Raw genomic sequence first — 18,888 nt, 5'->3', positions numbered from 1 at the left:
TAGGCTACTTTAAAAAGTCCCAGGCATGATTACGTGTTTTGGATCAATCAAGGGTTTGTGTCAAGGGTCAAGAATCACAGAGTCAAGCCCCTAAAGTATTACTAAGTAAGTTAATTGGCAGCGGATTCCGCTTGATTTCCAAAGAATATTTAGGTTTAATTAGCTGCCAAGTTATTGTATTATATCAATATGTTTAGAACTTGTCTTGCTTTCCTTACTTTTAACTCTGTGCCAAGACATTCCCCACCCAAAGGCTGATGTGTCCCTGATCAGTTTATAAATCTGCTGCTAATTAGAAGTTGAAGGATAGTTTGGGTTATTTTAACCAAGGCCTTATTTTCCTTATTAATTGTATTATGACAGATATTCTTAAATATTTAATTTCACTGCAGGGCGTCCTGTTCCTCCACTTGGGCGGCAGCGCTGATCTCTAAAACACACCCAAAGGGGTAAAGCCCAAATCTCAGTTTAACCTAAAAGCAAGTAAATATTGTTTTAAGACACTGCAGTGAGAACAGTAATGGGGTTAAAAGAGAAATTTAGCACAGCAGTGGTATGACATGGTTCAGTGTAGTTCTGATTAATAAATATAGTGTAGTATGAATTAATAATGTGGAAATGTAGATTATGCAGATTTTAAATGAGGGTAAATGAGTTTTTTCCCTCTGTTTTGGTTCTTGTTATTTTTCAGACTGGCCTTTATTTGTTTCATACACCACACAGGGAATCACTTTCTAGGTTTTATTGATGGAACGTCTTTTTTTTCGAATGGAAAACAAAAATTCAGTACTGTGGAATTACCGATCTCCTGAAAAGTTGAAAACACATCGTAGGAAAATAAAGTATAACCATAGTTTTATCATAGTTAGGGCTTGGAAAGAGAAGTTCCAGTTCATCATTGTTTTTTTGGTCAAAACATATCCACTTAATTAAAATAAAATGTCCATGTGTCCATTACTTATTACCAGACTATTATTTTGTCAACATTGTTACCACCAAAAAGTAGCCTCACAAGCCAGACTCACATCAAGATGTTAGGTCTGGGAACTCACCATTGGCAGGGCTCAATCTGAAGGGCGGGTTAAACGGTTGTCTTTCAAATTCCCTCTGCACGCATTAGGATAGCGCTACAACCAACCAGAGCAACGCTTGTTGATAGATTAAACTTCTGTATCTGGTCGGCAAAACTCCGTACACATCTTCCTTTTTTAAGAATGACTTGAAGTAATTTAAGAATGACTTCAAGTCTTTTAGAGTTGCGGCCAAAGCCGATTCGAAAGACCACTGTTCGCCAGCAGCAGCCATCTTCTTTGTTTTCAAATAGCTGGGAATTCACGCGGAACCGTCGCAACTCTGCCGTCATTATGTTAAGCCCGCCCACTGACTCTATACACGATGTGATTGGCCTGACCAGAATTTGGTTTTTCCAGCTTGCTAGACTGACCCTGGCTGCAAATTACATTTGCTGCCGCTAGGGTGAGTCTAGATTTCTAGGCTAACCAAAAAGTTGAATTTTGTATGAATTTCTTATTTGCAATGATACCCTCCCCTATATTAGGCTATTTGTTGTGTGGATTTGTGCTATGAACTGACAATGTTGCCAGTGGTAATTGGATTGTGGTTGTTGGAATTAAAGTAATTTTTACCACAGGAAGGTAACCAGCTGGTAACTAACAGTGTTGTAATTGAGACCACCTAAACTGAGCTCAAGTCATCCCCAGGACCAGAGTGTATCGAGACCGAGATAAGACCGAGAATTTGAGGGTTTAAGACCAAGTCAAGAAAAAGACCAAGGCAGGGCGATACCCAGTCAAGACTAAGACCAGATTTGTGTTGTGAATTGACAGCCAGAGCTTCTTCCACTGTCTTCTGCATTCCCTTTTTTTGGAGTGTGTGTAAAGGGGGCAGGGAGAGTGGGGTTTACAGTAACAAATTTCAAATTAGATATAAGGCAAGTTATTGGTTGCAAGTTTTAACACATAGGCATAAGTCAGACAATGCACAGGCAATTTTGCAAAATCCCTGCAGCTGTGGTCTTGACAGATCTTGAAATAAAATCCTGAGTCCTCTTTATTCGAGACCAAGACAAGACTGATCTTGACTACTACAACACTGTCATGGTTGTGTTTTGATGTTTTGGAGGAGCCAAAGACAAATTTCATCCAAGGTGGACAATAAAGTCTAATCTAATCTAGTCTAACTAGCTCTGTGATTTCTGAACATTCTACATTACTCTGTGACTCCGTACATTACACTGTGTTGTGATTTCAATATTGGGGTATCGACGAAGTGCTGACTTTACAGGACTACCCATAGCTGGAAGTAGTCGCTTCCTGGACTGTTATGAGGAAAAGGTCAAAAAAGTGAATTAACATTCATAGGATATACAGTAGTCTTCTATCAATATTCATAGCATAATATGGTCTGCTGTTCTCCGGTCAGTAGGGCACAACAGAAACGCGTCTCTGGGATTCTGCATCCTGCCATGGGAAAAGCCAAGCTTGACGATGCACACTATTTCTAAAAATACAACTTAAACAGTTTACCCTCTTTTGTAAAAAGAAAAAAACACAACAGCTGCAGTATCATTAGTGTAAATGTAAGAGGAATATTCAAATGCCAGTTATGCCTCAAAACTGTATAATATATAGATATAGTTTTTTTTTAACAGCCAACTTTCTGGTATAGTACTTCTCTACTATACCATATTACTTTTTTAGTCCTCTGCCTTTAAACAGAACACATCCAGGTAATGGAAGGTCTTATTAAAGCAGACAAGTTCATTTGTTTAAGTCATTTAGGGCACATAGGTCCCTAATGGCTAAGGATTTATTACAGGAAAGAATTCAGCATTCAGGCATCCTTGGTCCTACCCGCCCTGCCAACTACAGAGATGTCATGTTACATAGGAAATTAGTGTCAGAGGAAGTTACTGTTTTGGACTTGTGAATTAATCACAGAGGAAGACAGTGAAGGAGGACTGGAAGGCTCTGTCAAACTGCTCTCCTGCGTTCGAGGTACAGTGATTTCTGTGAAATACATCAAAGAGTGAATAACAAGGTAGGGGCCATGAGACCTGGCAGCCTGGAGAGGTGTGCAGTGGGAATGGCAGGTCTGCAGGGTTGAAGGGTGATTAAAAAGGTTGCTATGACAGAAAGGGGGAAGAGAAGGAGATAGAGAAAAGACGTTGTTCAACAGCACTCATCTGCAACTTTGGACTCATTACAGCTGCTCTGCACAAGTCGTTTGCAATTCCACTTTTCAAACAATATGCTGAAAGTTGCCAGTGTCTCTTCAGAGTGAATCTTTGATTACCATTACAAAAGGAGAAGATAGTAGAGCAGTGAGACACAAAGACAATAGAAGAGCTTACGTTGTGTCTTGGCTCGCCATACGTCACTGAAGCAGATGGGCTGTGCAGCTTTTATTGGCGCCCTTGTTCAGAGCGTGGCTTTGCAATATTCATGCCTGGCGAAGTCAAAGTAAGATTGGTCATTTTCCTTCGACAAAGTCATAAAGTCATAAGATCATTTGTTACGAGCATGCGAGAGAGTCACCGGCTGGGTCAGCAGATCGTGCAGAACACTGTAAGTCCTTGGCATTGCTGTTTTCTTAATCTTTCAAGACAAGCAAGTGTTCATGAGCTCAATTTCATTTTTTGGTGAAAAACATGTCATCCCAGTTTGTTATGAGCTGAATTTAAGGTCAACACTTGGAAGTTGTTTGAATTAGCTCCAGTATTTCTATTGAGGCATGTAGGAAGATGATATCTTTTTAATTAATTTTGACTTAAAAAATAAAGATATCCCCTTAAAAATTCCTTTCTGCCTCACTCATTCACTCACTTACTAGCTCCAACTTGCATAAGGGTGCTTATGCGGAATTCAATTAATCATTTACAGGCAGAGTACAGAGTCAAACATGTGACGCCAATATTTGAAAATCACTCGGCAGGAAGATTCTCACATGGAGGCACGGTGCAAACACAGAGCCAGAAATGTCTCCCTTTCTAAAGGTGATGTTCTATGAACATTTGATTGGTGAAGCGGCAGGGTTTTTTTTAATGTGGAAATGAAGCAATGATGTTCACGGGTGTCTTTTTTTTCTGTTGCTGTCTCAGGAACATGACCAGGGATTTGTAAATTTGGAGAGCTATGAAAGTTTGATCAAAACTCAATGGCTCGTTACAGGAATTGGTTAATTCAGGGGAGAAGCAGAGCTGATTGGACTGGGTTTAGTGGGACGGCTCTGAGAGCACATTATCCCCTGTCACTCAACAAACACACAGATATTCATACATGCTGGTATACATAATACACTTTAACACACTTTTCTCTTACAGTATATTCCACCCAGGAGCAGCAGTTTATTCTAGGCGCTGGTTTGCCCCCTGCTGTGTGCTGGCTCTCGCTGCTTCAAGAGCCTCTTCCTCTGCCTGAGTACCACTGTATACTTCTCAGCAAAGTCATACAGTTATCCACAAGAGTGAAATGACACCTTATTTGGAGAGGTACATGATGCTTTAATGACATTGCCCCCACGAAAAAAAGGGTCCCTTATGTTGTGATTCAGAATAAACAAATTCTTTCATTTTTAGTCATTAACATTTTTAGGGAAATTAGATTTAGGTTTTCTGTAAAGATGTGATTTCCTGCATCTTGGATACATGAATTATGACTCTACTAAATGAGATCTCTCATTTATGGAATACAGCAGAATCAGGGTGCAGGACTACAGCAGTGAGCAGCTAAATGGTGAATCAACACTGCCACCCTTAGGCCAACTGGGAATAGCACACAAACAACACCAAACTCCAGTTCAGAATGGATGATTTTTATATACGCTGAATATCCAAACTACAGGTTTTGGCCCAAATTGCTCTTGCAGATGAAATGGCACAGCAGATTTGCAGGTGTGAAAAAAGATGAGCTCAGCAGAGATTTCAACTTATTATGTCCAACATTTACCTGTCACTTTTAATTATTGATATTAATTAAATGTAAAAAAAAGATTAACCAGAAAAAGCTACAGTAGGAATATCAAGCTAGTCAACATGATTAAACATGCTGGGTTCTACAGGAAACAAGATTTATTTTGCATTAGTGTGTATCCAAACTATGTCAGTAATTACAACATGAATATATGAACAATGCTGGCTACATCTGTATCACTCTTAGAACATGTTTGTCAACTAGACAGTGGTCAGTAAATGTATCAATGATTTGATTCCTTTTCTTCAAAATATGTAAAAAAAAAAAAAAAAAAAAAAAAAGTAGAAAAGAGCAGAATGCAATGGAATATTTGAGAGGCAGGTTTGCTGTGGGAAAGAAAGATTGACGTGTCTATGACAGACAGAGAAAATATTTAGGGTGCTGCACACTGTGATTTTGAGAGCTGAATGCTTGAGAGTCCCACCAAATACTAGAAGTGTTAGAATCAGGACAGGGTGTTAGGAGAGTCGTGTGGTGCCCTCTGTGGACTGACAGTTTTCATTATTCTCGCTCTCTCCCCCCTCCATTACTCACTGTCTCTCAGGCTCCCTGCAGCTCTCACTGTCTCTCTCTCTCTCACACACACACACACACACACACACACACACACACAAAACAGATTGTTGCAGCTGACCTGAGGGCATCTTGAGATGCTGAAAGTAATGACACTCGATGCAACATGATCAGCAAGGTGTGAGTGTGTGTGTGCGCTGAGTGTGACAAGAAGCTGGATTGTGTTATATTTTGTTCTTCAGATATAATTTTTAAGTAATTATCTGATGGGCTTATTTTTATTTATAGTTATATAACCTTCATTTAATAAGGAAAATCCCATTGGGAGTAAGCATGTGTCACGACATAATCAGTTTAACAAGATATCAAAAACAATGCATGTAAATGTACATTAGAGCACAGTAAAACAGCATATTTATAAAACAAATGCCAAATTTGATGGACATAAAATACAAAATAAAATGTGTAACTGCCTACCCATATCTCTCTTTAGGTGAAATATGGTGCTTTATTTTGTTTATCTCTCTATATGTAAAAAAATGGTTCTTTATTTTGTTTGGAGTAATAGTACAGTGTGTAATCTGACATTAGGTTAAACAAAAGACAATTTGAAATTGTGAACCATTCGTACAAATAGCCACAAAAAGTAATGCACATGTAATTCCATATGAATTCCACGTATGAATTGCTGTATGGCTACTGTACTTTAAAACACAGGGCTTTCAAGTGGGGGAGCAAAGTTTGTGTCCCAGGGAAACCAAAGACTTTCACCCAGAAAACGTGTGTTGTGTCCCGGGAGTACTACTTAAAGTGCTCACATTATGCTTTTTGGCTTTTTCCCTTTCCTTTATTGTGTTATATATCTTTTTTGTGCATGTTATAGGTTTACAAAGTGAAAAAACCTAAAGTCCACCCCAAAGGGACTTACCATCTCCAACAGAAAACACTGTTCACCAACTGCTCCAAAGAGCTCTATTGTAGTCCAGCTTTTACTTCAGAGACAAACGTGGTCACTTTGTAACACACGTTATAATGCTCGCCTTGCTGCTAGCATGGCACGCCCTGCTTCTGACTGGGTAGTAGTCCTTACCTGATGGAACAGAAGTGTGATGCCTCACTCTGTAGCTTAAACAGAGAGCTCAACACACAGGGTGAAAAGAGGAGCTGCAGCAATGTGCAGTACAACAAAAGTATGGTGTTTTTTGAAAATTAAACCGTGTAAACCTCTAAATACAATTATGAACCTGAAAATGAGCATAATATGAGCATTTTAAGGGCACCGGTGGTTTAAATCAAACCACAATCTTTTTTTCTAATCTAAACTATTTGCTTATTGCCTGAACTTTTGTCGCTACATGACGTTGGCTAAACTCAACTGCAATGGCCGCTTAAAGGCATATTAAATGACGTTAATCCAATACACTTTTTGTCAAAATTAGTGAATATCTCCTCACGGTCACCTAGCTCTCTATTTCCTGTGTGCGTTAAAAAAAAATCCGGTGTTAATACACAGCCCTGGCTGTGTAAATGGAAAACAAACAGAAAGGAGTGCACGAGCCACAAAACACTATTCCAGCCAATCGGCAACAGGCAGCAACAGTTGATGGTAGGGGCCAGTAGTTCTCTGTCCTTGAATCTGGGGGGCGGAGTTTATGAAGGCGGGGTGTTGTATTTGTTTGGCAGTTGAGTTCAAATATCAACAAATCTTTCTGCAGAATCACTTACTGCACCTTTAAACGATCGGGGTCTTACGTTGCTCTGAAGCCGGCTCACAGTAACCTTTTCTCGGGTAATTTGAACTCTAAAGACCGCTAAACTTAACTGTCATGTGACGGGTTGTCCATCCTGTGATCGCTGTAATTTCGCAGGATATCATACAAATTATTTTGCATATGAGTTTTTGTATAAGTTTTGATCAGGGTAACATTTTGATCATATAAACAGTCCCTCCAGGATTTCGCGGCCTTTTTTTGAGATTGTTGCGGTCCAAAATGCCTGATTTTGCGGGAGCTTTTGTAAAAAATTGCAATAAAAGTTGTATTTTGTACGTTTGTTGCAATGAAAGTTGCAAAAAAGTTGCAATTTGTTTTGTATAGTTCTTTAAAAATAAAAAGGAAACATGTTTTGGGGAGAATAAAACTATCCTGGGCTGAGTTTTCCTAGTAACCTTACCAAAAAGGCTCAGGATGCTGCAAATATTGGTATAATATGAAAATGGCTGGTGGATGTAAGACAAAAAAATAATAATGTATTGAATGAATCAAATTTGAAAATATCTATCAGTGGCTTGTTGATCTTTACATTGTTAGTTCATTTCCTAACCTGGCCTGGGACTCACATTCATACAGTTTGATAAAGTACTGACTTTGACTTATTATTGCACTTACAATAACGAGCGTAGCTGTCCTCAAATTAGGTCATTGTGTCGTCTCATCTCCTTTTTCTCCTGCATCCACCGTGTGTGTTGTTTGTGTGTGTGTCTGTGTTAATTGTGTGTCTGTGTGTGTGTTTGTGCAACCTGGTCTCACGCCAGGTCGTGTAATAGTCACGTTATTTTGATTCATAAATTTTGTGTACAGGTTACAATTTTGACCTTTTTTTCCTGTATATGCAACGACTTAATTTGGCGTTTTTTTCGTGTATATGCAACGATGGTTTGTGTGTGTGCAAGCGTCAGTCGCGGAGGGAACGGAGCAGTAGCCCCACCCGCTGCAGAGAGCCGACAGCCAGGATTGAAACGGCAGCGACTTTTAAATCGTTAAAGTCTAAATCGTTGCACGTCTTGCGAAACAGTTTACCCCCGCTTTCGTAAAGAACATCTGGATACTGTTTTTCACGGCCCTTTGCTGGTATTTTTGTAGGTAAATGTGAGACGTTGGCAGCACACATGTCTGCTGCGCATGCTGCTGCATCTTCTGAACAAAACAAGAAAGGGAGTTTTCTGACACTTTGCTGGAGACAGCGATGATTGGTCAAAGTTGCAGAAAAGTTGTGGTGATTGGTCAAAATTGCGAGTTGCACCAAAGTCGTGGTGATTGGTTGAATTTGCGTGAATTGGCGCGATCGCGACGTCGCAAAATCCTGGAGGGACTGTATAAAGGTTATTGGTATGAGTTTATTATTTGCTGGACTTTAAAACTACTAGTGCATGTGCCTCTAACTTCTACATACTCTGAGTCTTGTGTCCATTGGACCTTTTGGAACTTTTTACATGTCAGCTCAGCCTAGTTTGATAGCACAAGAGATAGTGCTCTTGTGTATGTGTTATATTAAATTAAATGGAAGTGACTGTATGAAACCTGACAGGTTGAGTAGATTCAGGAGTTTAACACACAGAAATTAGAGGAAAACCGTGCATTCAGTCTGTAGCACTTCAGACTTCCAACAGTTTTAAATATGGATGTATTGGTTCAAAGTGTTGAAATATCATCTTGTTGTGTCTGTTGTTGCCCAAAATTATTATTTTTTGTTCCGTTTCCCTTGAAACAAATAGAACAAAAGCAATGTCCTTTTTGTGAAATTCTATATTTTCATTTAAATGCAAACTATTACAAAAGAGAACCATGTTCTCAATGTTACCATTTCTGACATTGGATTTAATCCTCACGTTCTGTCTTCTTTTCTTTTTGCTTTGACCCCTATTTAGTCTTTAGTTCATGACGCCACCAGGCCAGCCTCCATTGTGCCGACCTCCTCCAAAGTCCTGGTCAATCCTCAGGAGAGTTCCAGGCTAACGGCGGTGTATCAGTCCACGCCTTTGACTGCCCTCCACGCTACAAAGCTCCTCCACCGAGTGTGCTGTCAAAATCAATAGTTGCATATTCCCTATAGCATACAACTTTGACAGCTGTCCTTCCACACTCCCTGTCATACAGGACCCTTTCTCACTGATTCATGAATCCTGAGTTGCGCTGTGCCAGTCTGGTTTAGCATTCTCCTCAGTGCACCGTGGACAGGATGATCTGCCAATAGCACCACTCCTGTAGGTCAAACCAGTGTGAAAATGCCCACACAATGGTCAGCTTAAAGCTCGACCTGAGACTTCACATTCTAACCTTGGTGGATGCTACTATATCTTTTTTTTATTTCAGCAAATTCTATCCATATCTTGGGAACACCAAAGTGGCCAGAATAAATATTGGTTTTGAACCGCACAGGCCTATCCAGATTTAGATTTTTGTTTTATGGTGGTCCCATTAGTTCTGCGCAAGTCAGGCAAAGTCATGCTACCTGACACTGTGTAAACCAACCTTCCTTCCTCTCTGGGATGAGCTGTCTAACTTGGGTCAGCTCCAGATCTTCTGGCTCACAGGGCCCAGCGTCTCACACCTCTCCCTGCCGTGATATGTCATCTGCTGGCTCTGACAGGCTGGAAGTCAGGCTGCTTTTACCGGAGGGAGGCTCTGCTTTCTGGCAGCATCTGAGCCACAAACTCGGCAACTCATTTAGTTACAACTTCAGCACTGCAGTCAGTAAAATATTTACCATAAATGAGGACTCCATGAAGAAAAGGTATGCTATAGTGAGAAGTGCAGGGAGTTGGACCTTTGTTGATGGCTGCCAAAGTGAGTGCTGTATCTCATTCAGCACATTGAGGCCCCTTACCAGTGTTTCGGCACCAAGGAGCCTTGTGCTCTGAGAGGAGACATTGTTAGCTCTCAGCGGGTCTGTTTATTCATCATAATGAGAAAAGACAGGTGACACTGTCGAGCACACAGCTGAAAAAGCAAGTGAATGTGTTTAGAGTGATGGTTTTCATTGAAGCCACTGTCATAATGGACTGCAGAATAAAGATGAGTTTACTCACATTCAAAAAAAGCCCTTTCGAGAGGGTGGACTCTTTTTTTTTCTCTTTCGAGCCATGTGCCCATTAATTCACTTGTTTCAACCTTCAATCAGTGCCTGCAGCCCTCACAAATATACGCAGTGGTTTGCTGATTGAAAAGATGAAGATTGAAAGGTCTTTTTTTTTTTTTTTACTCTAGTTAGAAATCTCTAAAGCACTTGTAGCTTAATCACAGGCTCCGGGAAGATCTGCCGCTTTTCAAATACTACCTCTTCATGTGACCTGCTTGACTTTCTTTTCAAGATTTTACACAATTCATGGTAGGAATGAAGTCCATTTGGCAATATATTGCAACATCGTGTCCAATTGGGGCAGATTGATTTGCCTTGAAGAGACACACCAGAGGTGATGGATGGTTATTTTAGTGAAAAAAATAGATTCACTGTTGGCTTGCTTTTAAAAGTATGCTTCCAGTGTCACCCTCATTAGCAGCCATGACAGCAAAATCTGTTTAATCGGGCGTAAAACCTTTCACAATTTAGACCCCATGCAGGGGAGTCCTAGAAGGTCGCAATGCACTCACCCATTAATTACATTCCATATGAAAGATAATAATAAACACACTGCTGGGCAGGACCGGTTGCACCTTATGCTCTGTTCAAGGGCGGCCCACCGTCAAGTCAGGTTTAGATGGATGGAGATACGCAGACGAGCCGAGAGCTCCAGGGCTGAGCTTGTTTGCTGGTTCGCCTTTACCATGACAATGAGAAGAAAGGAGGGAAAAAAGGAAGAATGGGGCAGAGGAACAATAGGAAATGAGTCTCTTCTATCTACCTCCTTTGCTTGTCCGAAGGACTTTGGAGTGAACACACAGCTAATGGCAAATTTTTGTCTTTAATTACAGCGACTGTTTGAAAATATCAGGCTCGTGTCACTGGCTGTTTTGTCAGCTGCCATCACACTCTGTCCTTGGTGCACATACAGAGGAGCCCAGCTCTTAAAATAACAGCTTTGGTTTGCTGATCTGCCAGTTGGCTAATTGTAAGTGGGCCGCCAAAGACACAACATGAGGCCTGTCGCATCATTGTCTTTTTTTATTATTGTGTGGCTTGTAAGCTGTGAGCAGTATGCGGTGCATGTCGCAAGTCATCTTTTCAGCTTCCATAATGGATGTTGTTTGTGTGTGTGTGTGTGTGTGTGTGTGTGTGTGTGTGTGTGTGTGTGTGTGTGCATCCAAGTGTGTGCACGTGTGTTCGTGAATGCTCAGATGCATCCAAGATGTGCTGTGCTTGCGGAATGAGAACAGTGGGTGTGCGTGTGGACAAGTGTCAACTCTTTTTTCTAGAAACACCTGTTTATTCTCTGTTAATTAATTGTTTTAACATTGCTCCAATTTGTCAAGCACTTTGCTCTTGGTAAAATTAGATTGCTAGCTTGCTGACGCTAGCTAGCACACCCCCTAATCAGTGTCCATATGAATTATAAGTGTTGATGTGGCCAGATGTTGCTCCACCATACATCCAGGAGGATATAAATAATAAATGACATCTGCTCCTTTAGCATTGTGTAACCACACAGATAAGCAGAAGAGAAGCAAGCTTATAGTTACGTGAAACCTTAAGATTTAAGGAAACTTGGTATGGCTGGTTTGGTATCAGTATCATGATTATTGACAATTAACAATTCATTAGAGCTGTGTTTACATATTAATTAAGGGCTGGTTGCTTATTGTTGACAGGTTTTCACATCCCTTAGCAATAGTGTTGAGATATTTTCTACATTGATATTTTGTTGTCATAAGAACAGTGAATACTGTGTTGTCCCAGTGAGGGGCACTGCAGCAATGCATACAGCTCTGTGACTGTGAAACCAGCACTGCATCAATACACAACACATACACAAAATAAATGGAGCTCTCTTCAGCATGAGGAATCCAGACTGGAACATTAACAACACTTGAATTGCGAAAACAATGTACCATGGACACTGCATAACTGTTAATATGAAACTATGCACATTGAATTGAAATGACCGCCTGCTATGTCGATAGGTCATTTAACCCAATGACAAGTGGGATTATTTGAAGTAAATACAGATATGCAAGAGCATTTAAACATTATAGTGTTGCATGTTCTGTAAGTTGAACGCCTGAAGAAAATACAATGGCACGACACTTTACAATTCTGCACAGCAGAGTTTTTTTCACTACATTCTCCGACCCCTCTTTCTCGTTATCAGGTATCAGTGACAAGTTTAATGGCTGTGTTGACAATGAAGGCTAACCTCTCCGAGGCCATTTCTGAGTCCATTAGCAACTGCGTCCCTCCATCAGTCAGAGTTGGTTAGTCTTTTGTCTCGGCTGCAGCAGATAAGGTGTCATTCATTAACGGCATAGTCCCAACCTCAGCTGTGAACACTGACTATTTACATTTAGAGGTTTTTATATCCCAACTTATTCATGTGATTCACCCTAAAGGAAAGTGCTTTTGATGACTACAGATGTGCCATTTCTTTGAAGGTTTACTATAATTCTCCTTGACAACAGTCGACTGCAAGGCATTCTGTGTAGCTTTGAAATACAAATATGCTCTGCTGCTACCTCTTAACTCACAACAATGCTGTACTCTAGTGATGTAAAAAATACAAGGGATATTATATTGTGTGTCAACCATATACACAGTTGTCTGTGTATATGGTTATATATATATATATATATATATATATATATATATATATATATATATATGTATACGTTAGTCTTTCCAGATGGTTTGTGTCTCAAAGATTCATTCCCATCAGTAATGAGTGCTGAGCATGCTATTGGAACAGCTTTGTTGCCCAGGGGAACCCTTCCCACTTTAGTCTGTACAATGCTTTAAAACTAGTCGCTTATCAAGAAGGAGACAAACACTCTATGTGAGGGTGACATTAAAAGACATTTTGTTATTTTTTTTATTTTTAACAAGCTCCTGTTTTGTGAGTTCCTTAATGGACGTACCCTTTTTAACTTTGGCACACAAGATCAAACATTCCTCTTTGTCTTTATTTAGAAATGAATATGCAAAAGTTCAAACTCTGTTCATCTGCTAGTTAAAAACATGAAACTGCTTTTTTCATCATGCTTTCCCTTTATGTTTGCCATAGGCCTTTCAGTTTGTAATAGCTTTATGGGGCTTAAAGGACACTATAAATGCTGTCAGCAGCTTTAATGACAGAGTAAATGAAATCAATAATGGCATGCTGTTTTCATGATAGAGAAAAGCAAGCTATATAATTAATAACAATGAGTAACTATGTTGACTCCTCCTGCATGTACTTGACCTTATGGACAAAGAATTATTATTATTACTTTTATTAGGCTACCACAATAATATTAATACATAAGAATCATTTCTTCTTCCTGAGAGCTAAATTTAAGATTTATTTATTTGATTAGGACAATGCACATTAATCAACATTTCTGTAAATGTGCCAGCGTTAGCCAGATGGCTAATTTTCAACTGTACTCCTAGTTATATAGCATGCATGTCTTTATGTGTTGTGACAGTGTTTGTCATGCATGTGTCTTGCACATCCAAAGGATCTGAGTTCTTGCACTGAAACTGCATCTGCAAGGATATTTATAAAAAATGCAAATTTTTCTAGTATAGCAATTGCGTACCAACAGCACCTAAAAATACATATGTTTATCAACTCTGATCAATCAGTATACATCAGTGATTTTAAGGAGTGTTTCAATATGATAGTCCAGCAAATACTGTATAGCTTCGGCCAATGGTGTTGCCTGTAAATAAATCACTATATTTTACTTGGAAAGTCACTGTCAGTGAAAAGGCTTGTGGCATTTGTTTGATTATACTGATAGACAAAGGTGATGGATGTAATATACAATTCCTTTTGCTGAATGAAAGACAAAGAAGAAGAATTATAAAAAGATATTGAACCATTTTTCTACTGTTCAGATCGACCTGAAAACACCAGTGTGGATGGAAACCTGTTTGACATATAAACAGCATTTTTATCCTCCTATTAGTGAGGACATGGCATGAGTGCCTAAAAAGCCTTTTGTAAGAGTCATAAATCTCAGCTGGCTTAGTAATTCTTGAGTCATTGGTATTGATCAATAACCTTATGAAACCCCTGAACATATGTCATGGTCTTTTTTTTGTGAGGACAATACAACAACAACAAAAAACACTTTGCTCATGAAGGATGTTTAATTCCTTTTTTTCCTCACACATATGAGGCACCTGCTCAGCTTGACAATTTCTGGAAAAATCGGAAAAGAAAATAACACACTGCGTGAGATGATACACCTCTCCATGGACCAGCAGAGAATCAACACATTGTTAATGTTTCTTCTGTCAAACAGAGTGTGTGAACAAACATGCATCTCTTCAGTGCAGAAATGAAAGCTAATCATTATCACAGGATTTTGTGCCTTGTTCCCACATATTACAGTACAAACATCAAACTCAGATCGAGATATAAATATGATTTAACCCTTATATGTCAGATAGCGGTGTGCGATACTGCAAAATTTGGCATCGATCCGATACCAAGTAGGGCCAGTATCTCCGATAGCAATATGATACTGATATTATTTTAATAATTAAGGTGGATGCATCATCAAATTGCTAAATCTGAATGAATTTTCATGACTCTTAAGTGTTTTTGTGATTTTTCCTTTGAATTATTAATATGCAAAAACAGGACAGAATGTTCATACGCTTGTATAAATGTGTTGTGTTACCGCTGTATCTTACAGCCTTTTTACAAAGTATACAGCTTGCCCTTGTTTCATTTTTGGCCTAAAAATACAGCCACACGGCGCTCCTCTTCCTCTCTGACATTCTTCTGCTCCGTCTCTGTCCTGCTTGTGTTTGTGTGCAGCTGGCAGCCGCCGAGCCTGGCTTCTTGCTTGCTTGTTTGCCTGGCGCCGCTGAGTCACATGACGGTACAACATCAAATCACAAGAGGGGGGAGGAGGAGCAAAGTGTGTCTGCTCTGCGCTGTGACAGCATGTGTGACAGGAGCGGCACTTGAAAGCAGCATCACTTACACAGACACCGACAGCCAGATAACAATACCAACGTTGGTATTGATATTATCAATATTTGGATCGATCCGCCCACCACTAATGTCAGAAGGGACAAGACACAGCAGACGACAAATCCGTTGACTAGTTTTAATATTACCTATGACAGCTAGATAAGAAAGATTAGCTAAATTAGCTAGCATTTAGTCTATATCGACAACGTTCCACTTCCAGGATTGTTGAGGTGCCACCGGAAATACCGCTGGATGTCCCTCTTTTTAGGCCAGATTCCTTCCGCTTTCTTTGTGTTGGCATTCTAAACTCCGGTTTATTTATGAGGACTATGGTCAACTGCTCAGATCTCTGAAGGTTAAATCCAGACAGCTAGCTTGCAGAGGCACTGCCATTGTGTCCGGGGCTTAGCACCGCCCAAGACGATTGTGATTGGCTCAAAGAAATGGCAATAAACCAGAGCACGTTTTTCTCCCATCCCAGAATACTGTGTGGACTAGCCAGACCTTGCTCCCTATAACTATGTAGGAAGGTCTGGCAATGCGAGACTAGCTAGCAGTTAACTTGCTGACATAACACAGTAGGACAAATCATTGCTTGTTTTAAAGCATCTGGGAATAGATATACTGTAAGTTGTTAAGTGGAATTGATTTTAAAAATGCTAAATTTATACTTGTTTGACAGGAACACTGTGTTACATCATAGGAATGGAGCCTCACATATAGGCACCATAAATTTGCTGGAAGAACACAAGCCTCTGTTACCTTCTCCATGTTTGTCACCAACTGTCACCTTTTTAAAACCTGTACAATTGTGTAAGACTTATTTTTAGCAATGTCGCCATGAAAATCACAGCAATTATTTTAGTGAGTACAGTGTTACAACCAGTTGGAACAACGGCAAGAGCTACACAAACCCAAGTTGTAATCAACTCTAAAATGTAAAGCAATCAACCAGACGTTTCCATGACATACTGTAGCCTTGGGGTCATTTGCGTATAAAGTTTGGAGTCTGGCTGTTAAGCTTGATTACCAGCCCTTTCATCCAGCAATTACACCTATGTTTCTTCACACACACACACAATGATCTAATGAGGTTACGTGGAAAAGCTTGCATGAATTAGTTGTTGCGCCGAAAGGTTGAGGAGCACTTGGGTCAAATGTTAATTACAAATTGTCTCAGTTCATAGAGAATAAAGACTGTAATTAATTCTGGACGGGACAAATTCATAGCAATTTATTACACTAATGTACCTGTGTGGCCCACAAACAGCGTCTCACACATTTCTCAAGAGCATAATTTAAAAAAGTTCCTCGCCCCATATTAACGTTAAAACCAAAAGGTGAAAAAACCCTTAAGTGTGACATCATCTATGACTCCATCCAGGTTAGACATGACCTTCACGGGTAAGATTTCATAAAGGTTCCAACTGAAAGACGACATCCAACAATTAAACATCACTTTAGTTCCTCTTGATTTAAAGCACCAATGTTTTCTCAAATAATAGCAGTTTTTGAAGTATGTTTTTGTATGAAGGGTATTCCCAAGCCCAATGTAAATCCACACTAGCACGATATACCACGTAAATACAGTAAATCATATTAAAACAGCTTTGAAAACAGTTTGAACAGATTGCAGAAAGAGCAGCATCTACGGATGACAACTGTCATCTTGGTAATATTTACACAGCTTTTTTGGCATAGTAACATTGTGTGTTCTGTTCTGTCCTTGCTGGCCACTTTAACAGCCGTAACTCTAGAAACCTGAAAAACGCTCTAAAGCTTCACTGTTCACTTGGAACTGCACTATTGACTGATGAATCGAACATTAACATTTTGGAGGCCACAAAGTTTGTCTGAGCTCTTATACCAAAGTGACCTCTTTATTCTTTTCAGTTCAGCAAAAGAAAAAAACAGGAAATTCCCTGGGGACTATCACATTGTCCACAATGTGGTTCTCCCATTCAATGTCTGTCAGGGAGTGGCACGGGAGGTTGGACCCAAATGCAGAGAGCAGGCAGGCAGGAGTAAGTTCGATTAGTGTATTTATTAGACAAACAAAACAAAAATACTTAACAACAAAGGGACTCCTGAGATGAGCAGGCAAAAACTAATCCAGTGTAGAAATGGCAAAAGGAATCCAAACCAAACAAGGTAGAACAAAAGAACAGGGAAACCCAGGAAGCACAGCGATAGACATGAACTGACACTGTGCAGCCCAACAGGAAGAGAACATAATAATCCCACAAAACACAAAAGAAACACAGAAACTAAATACACAGGATAACGAGGACTAACAAGGGACAGGTGGCCACAAGGCAGGGAAACAGGTGAAACACATTAGGGCAATCACAAGGGAGGGAAAACACAGGAGGTAAATCAGACAAGACAGAAACCCAGACCATCAAAATAAAACAGGAAACGGGAAAACCAACAGAAACATGAAACCACCTAAAACAAAAGAAACTTGACACAAGGACTGGTGAACAGGTGAAAGACATCAGACAATAACAAAGGCGGGAAAACCAAAAGACAGGAAGCAACAACACAAGAAACACTAAGGGAAACAGAAAAACAACTAAATAAAACAGGTCCAAACACACAAAAAACACCACAAGAGCGGGACAATGTCAAGCTTTTGCTGCTTCAGTAGGTGGAGCTAGGACACACACTCAGAAGCCCACGTGTCTAGACGTCGGTTTAATTCCAGGAAACAGGATAATAAACTGGAAAAAAACTAGTTACATTCTAGGTGTAAACCAAAATGGCTAATACATAGATATAAATGTATCACAACCAAAATAAGTCCTTTACGTCCTCCCGTGTGGATGCTATTTGAGTGACGCTACTGTGCGATTGTCCGAGTCGACAGGGATGCAAAACTTAGCTGCACAACGGTAACTTCCTTTTGGCCCACCAAAATCAACTACTGTAGGCTCTACCACATAAATTAGGCGAACAAAGCACGATGTCACCTGCTTTGCATGCAAATACTTCAGAAGATTGAACAGTAGTGAAGATACAAAGAGAGGCTCCTCTCACACCAGCAGCCTCTGAACGCTAACAGACTTAGGTACTCATCTCAGTTAAATAGATTAAGTTTAAACCTCCAAATTACTTGCTTTAACAAGTTTCGTTTATTTATACAATGAACATTTGTCAAATATCACATCCATGAGGCTCTCAGAAGACAAATCAAGCTGGATGTTTCATATTCCTCGCAGCTATAATAATGTTTAAGATGCATGCAAAGTTAATGTTATGTTCATTTGAATGTTGATTAAGATAAATGGCTTCCTTTTGCCCTAACAATTATTAATACCACCAAATAATTCAGTAAAGTGCTCAGGTTGGGAACCCATAGGTTTATGCATATTTCTCCTTGTTGCATTTGTTGCATGGACTGTGACCAATGTGTTTTGACTGTAGCTGAAGTAATGTTTTTGTGTCTTTGTGACTGATGGGAACAAAACCTTTGAAATTGGTCCACTTTTAAGCAAGACCAATGCAGAAAATAAACCTTTAATTCACCCAGTTACATGTGAAAAT

Source organism: Perca flavescens, chromosome 9 (genome assembly GCF_004354835.1).
Source record: "Perca flavescens isolate YP-PL-M2 chromosome 9, PFLA_1.0, whole genome shotgun sequence".
NCBI classification, from domain to species: Eukaryota; Metazoa; Chordata; class Actinopteri; order Perciformes; family Percidae; genus Perca; species Perca flavescens.
The sequence above is the reverse complement of the archived record's forward strand: the minus strand, read 5'-3'. Positions refer to the sequence as shown.